This window comes from Magallana gigas, chromosome 1 (genome assembly GCF_963853765.1).
Source record: "Magallana gigas chromosome 1, xbMagGiga1.1, whole genome shotgun sequence".
NCBI lineage: Eukaryota > Metazoa > Mollusca > Bivalvia > Ostreida > Ostreidae > Magallana > Magallana gigas.
The window spans coordinates 42,039,636-42,045,670 of NC_088853.1; positions in this window are offsets into that span (position 1 = coordinate 42,039,636).

Here is a 6,035-nt window from a genome sequence, read left to right on the forward strand (position 1 = left end):
GCTTACTGCGCGTATAAGACGTTCTTTATACTTATTTATTACGTAGGTAAATTTTGATTTGTACATAGTTCAATTGTGCAGGAAATAAACAAGAATTTTGAACTTTACAACCAGTTAACAGATGACAATATTAACATTAACTTTCATTTCATTAACTTCCAATAAAGCTTTTGATTGTTTTTACTTGCATTCCTCAAATAGGAATCAATGTTATCATAATAGCGAGCGAAGCGAGCTCCAAGAACCAGTCTGCGCGGGAAAAAGAACGAGCTAATCAACGAGTTCATAAAACAATTTTTTTTTGTCTACGTCCCATAATTAGTTTTTGTTTTAATGAATAAAGTACATTGCAATGTGAAACTTATAACTAATTTATAAAAAAAAAAGTGTGATATACAAAGAATCTTAGTAGTTGTTGTATGAAAACATAGAAGGGCAAGTACAACTTCAGAACTAAATGACATAAATTCCATCTACGTCCTTTATAAGGTCCTGGAATATTCACAAACGCTATTTTCTTACATATTCATCCACATCAAGTTTGAGAATCCTATGTCGGCGACGTCGGATATCCCATGGGTGATCGCGTCTTTAAATCACTTATCACGTACGTGATAAGTAAAAGACGCGAACACCCGTGGGATATCCGACGATGCTATGTCGTTTGCTATTCTACAACAGCCATTTATTGTCGAAGTTTTTGTGGTCTGCCTGACAACGCACTAGATACACAGTTAAAGCGCGGTATAAACGCTATAAACACACACAAAAAAAAACCTTTTGAGAGTGAGATGATAGCATCAACAGCTCTTTTTGGTCGCCGTTTGAATAGAGCAAAATGAAAAGTTACATGTTTAAACGCTGTCGATGCGCAGTTGTGAGCGCGTTAAAGATGCATTTCTATTACAAACGACTCCGAGAGGTCTCTGTGCATGCGCAACCGACTCATCACAATGTCTACTGCGATTATGGGCGCGTTTGATTGAACTAACTCTAGTAACTCTAGGATTTTGTTAGTGCATTTGCAAAGGATGTGAATAAAAGGTCAAATGTTGCTCTAATGTTATAAATTTTCTCCTGTCAACTCATCCACGGCTAACTGTCTTATGTTTGGGTATAAAATTTACATAAGTTGTATTATTTGCAGAATACATATGTATTTTGATCTTATTTATTAAAAACACTAATTCTGTAAGTCTGATGTGAAGTGTCCCTTTATATACAGAACTACATAGATATTCCTATCCCGATCTGAGAAATATATATTAAATTGAAATATGCATCTCAATGATAAATTTTTTTTTTATGAATAATTGAGAATTTATTAAAAAGGAAAAAAAATCAATGTTGCGTTTACATGTTAACTTATCTCCATTAATCTCTAGCTCTCCTTGAAATCTGGAAAATTAAACAAAAGTTTTAGTAATTCCTACTCAGTAAGTGTTAGATTATTTATCCCTAAAATTCAAATTTGCATGTGTCAAATTCGCAATTGCTAATCGTTTTTCTGCCATCTTGAAACTCTTGTGCTCTCACTAAAAGCAGGAATAAACTTTTCTAACATGTTTTCAACACTAGTGATGTAAAATATATGTTTTATTGCCAACTCTGGCAACCCGTTCAATTAAATCAAACGAACCTTGAAAGTTGTTTTCATGCAAAGCTATGAAATCTTGCTTCATTATAGCACTGTAAACAATACAAATAAAAAAGAACAAATTTGACTAAATTCGTGACTATGCCTGTTTAAAGATTTTTGTATGTGTGCACCTGTTCATGTCAGGTTTATTTTTAGATAATAAAACTTCATATATATAAAACTTGATTAATAAGCACTTCAGTCGAACATATTTTATTGACTAATGCCAAAAGGATTGGACACAAGTTCCAGAGAGTCCTCTCCTAGTACATAATATATTACAATGCCATGCAATGACAGTTAAGATTTATGACAGTTATTGTACATTTCATGAAATACAAATAATTAATCATTAGTTTCAAATCTAGAATTAGAATTAGGATGGATAAGAAAGTTCTGCAAATAATTAAAAAAACTTAGATAAATTTTCAACACTTTTGTATAAATGTATGAACTTCTTTAAATATTTTTATATTTTCGTCATAAGATAAAGTTTTGTCACCCCAAAGTATCAAATGTACATCAATTATATTCAGAAGTTCAACGATAAAAAATTATACATAAACGATTTTCTTAATAATGAATATTTTTTTACAAACGAAGAACAACTTGGAACATGTTTCACAACACAAGCATCGAAGTAGGAGTAATGTTATCTTCAAATTCAAGTTGGTCTACTAACATAGACATCGTTGTTAAAGCAATGTGAGCTGCAATTTTCATTGTGAAAATTTTTCCCCCCGAAAATGTTATTTTCTAATAAAATGACAAAAATATCTTGGTTTTTAAATTTCTGTTAGCCATACTTTTGTGGAAATGCCGTTAAGAAGACTTAACTGGAGCAAAATTGAATTATTGTCGTCTTGTACAAAAATCCATCTGCTGTATATTCCTTAGAAGAGAAATCATTCTACTGACAAAAATTAATGATTAATGATATATTTATTGATCAGAAAAGTTTAAGATACATGCAGACTTATCAAACTAGCAGGTTTTTGCAGCAAAATTAAATTTTAAAAAAATACAACTCATATTGCTGTAAAAAAAGCTTACAAAAAACTTGGTCTACTTAAAAAACTTAAATTTACTGTTTCTATAGATATTTTAGCACAAATGTACATGTATCATTTATAAGACCACAACAAGAGTATGCTTTTGAAGTTTGGTCTGGATGTACAAAATTTTATATGGGTAAGCTTGAAAAGAAACTGGAAAATACCCATCTTCCCAAGTCAAGGGTTTCTGATTCGCTCTGCTCTACATACATGTAAAGCGGAGCGGATCAGAAACCCTTGACTTGGAAAGATGATGTATACCATGTTAACACTTTTTAGCTCACCTGAGCCAAAGGCTCAAGTTAGCCTTTCTGATCACAATTTGTCGTTGTCGTCGTTGTCGGCGTCGTCATCGTCGTTGTAAACTTTTCACATTTTCATCGTCTTCTCAAGAACCACGAGGCAGATTTCAACCAAATTTGACACAAATCACCACTAGGTAAAGGGGATTAAAGTTTCTTCAAATGAAGGACCACGACCTCTTAAAAGGGGAGATAATTGAGAATTATTGAAAATTTGTTGGTATTTTTCAAAAATCTTCTTCTCACAAACTATTCGGCCTGAAAAGCTTAAACTTATGTGGAGGCATCCTCAGGTAGAGTAGATTCAAGTTTGTTCAAATCATGGTCCCCGGGGGTAGGGAGGGGCCACAAGAGGAGGATCAAGGTTTACATAGGAATATAGAGAGAAAATCTTTAAAAATCTTCTTCTCAAAAACTATCAGGCCAGAAAAGCTCAAATTAAGTGGGAGCATCCTCAGATAGTGTAGATTCAAGTTTGTTCAAATCATGGTCCCCAGGGGTAGGGTGGGGCCACAATTGGGGGATTAAGTTTTACATAGGAATATATAGAGACAATCTTTAAAAATCTTCTTCTCAAAAACTATTAGGCCAGGAAAGCTCAAATTAAAATGGAAGCATTCTCAGATAGTGTAGATTCAGGTTTGTTCAAATCATGGTCCCCGGGGGTAGGGCGGGGCCACAATAGGGGGATCATGTTTTACATAGGAATATACAGAGAAAATCTTTTAAAATCTTCTTCTCAAAAACTATTAGGCCAGAAAAGCTCAAATTAAAATGGGAGCATCTTCAGGTAGTGTAGATTCAGGTTTGTTCAAATCATAGTCCCTGGGGGTAGGGTGGAACCACAAGGGGGGGGGGGTAAAGTTTTACATCGGAATATATAGAGATAATCTTCTTCTCAAAAACTAATAGGCCAGTAAAGCTCAAATTTGAGTGGAAGCATCCTCAGATAGTGTAGATTCAAGTTTGTTCAAACCATGGTCCCCGGGGGTAGGGTGGGGCCAAAATAGGGGGATCAAGTTTTAAATAGGAATATATAGAGACAATCTTTAAAAATCTTCTTCTCAAAAACTATTAGGCCAGGAAAGCTCAAATTAAAATGGAAACATCCTCAGGTAGTGTAGATTTAAGTTTGTTCAAATCATAGTCCCAGTGGGTAAGGTGGGGCCACAATGGGGGGATCAAGTTTTACATAGGAAAATATAGAGAAAATCTTTAAAAATCTTCTTCTTAAAAACTATTAGGCCAGGAATGCTCAAATTTGAGTGGAAGCATCCTCAGATAGTGTAGATTCAAGTTCATGGTCCCCGGGGGTAAGGTGGGGCTACAATTGGCGGATAATTTTTTATACAGGAATATATAGAGAAAATCTTTAAAAATCTTCTTTTTAAAGACTATATGGCCAAAAAGGCTTAAACTTGTGTAGAGGCATCCTTGGGTAGTGTAAATTCAATTTTTTAAAATCACAGTCCCTAGTGGTAGGGCGGGTCCGTGATGGCGGTTTGAATTTTTATATAGGAATATATAGAGAAAATCTTTATAAATATCTGGGGAAGTTTTGGTCCAAAACTCAGTACTTAGTGTGAGGCACAGGTTATGCAGATTTAAGTTTGATGAAACCATGGTTCCGTAGAGAAAAGTGGGGCCACGAAATAGGGGGGGGGGGTATATAGGAATAGAGAAAAATCTTCTTACAGGTACAACAACAAAAGGGGCTTGGTATTTACCAAAAAAAGAGGTGGATAAAAATTGGCAGATTTTCAATTTTTTTTAGCAAGATCTACTGTACTTAGTTGTCAAGATATTTTGATACTGTGATGCTAATTTGATCAGAATTAAGGCAATCGTTGCTCAGGTGAGCGATGTGGCCCCTGGGGCTCTTGTTATCCTTTTTTACGTTGATGACACGGTTATATTTTCTGAGAAACCAGACGATTTACAAAAATCACTGAATTTTTTTTCTTCTGAATATTGTAGGGATGTCAACTAGTACTCGACTATTGCTCGGTCACACCGATCATCGACTAAAACGTACTTAGTCGATTATACTCGTAATAAAGTGAATAAATTTTTAAAATATTATTTTTTTGTTTTGTTTTTAACGCGGCATCTTTTGTTCTACGAATGTTGATAACAGTTTTTCTTTATCGACATGTTTAATCCGTAAGTTACGCTCTTTTCCGTCGATGTCTCTAGTGTATTTTCGAAGAGGCTATAATAATCAATCTCTTTTGATTTACTTTGACAGAAAAATACTTTTACCTGAGAACAATTTGTGTTTCTTCTAAGTTATTTATTGGATTAAATGTTAGTATAATCAAAACTTTCTTCATATATCAATTATAATTATCTTAAGGCGTTCAATTGTTTTTATAATCATTTATTTAAACTTTGATTGTTGATTAGGCAAGAACAATTACTTTGTAACGTAGAACAGGTCACACTTGATTTGCCTTAGATGATACGGAGCTCAATTATATGAAAGAGTCACGAGTAAAAAAGGAAAAACCTGAACATTTTCTAACGGATATTGAGATAAAATACTTTCCAATAGATCAAATACATTTAGTATTGAATATCATAAGTTTTTAAAATTTTCTTTAATTTAAGATAAGTTCAATTTTTGGCAGTATCATTATTTGATTTAAAAACGATTCACAGTTTCAAATACATGTACGCTTAAATCATCGAGTACTCGACTATCGCTCGAGTATTTAAAAGTTCTATCTTGTCGTTATCTGAGAATGCAAAATTATCAGTGCCATTATTGTCTGCGTCAATGCATAGGTGGTATTTCAGTTGTAGATTTGGTGTGAAAAAACATCTTTCATTAACTTCCAATAAAGCTTTTGATTGTTTTCACATGTACTTGCATTCCTCAAGTATATGTATAAAGAGTGAATTAAAGCACTAAATGCGGATATCATGCTAACTAACGTTATAGGTCGCTGTCCAAGCGGTTTTAAATTAAAAACAAAAACAAAAACAAAAACTGTTCAAACCCATTTCCTCGGGAGAATTATGATAAGTATCTTTGCT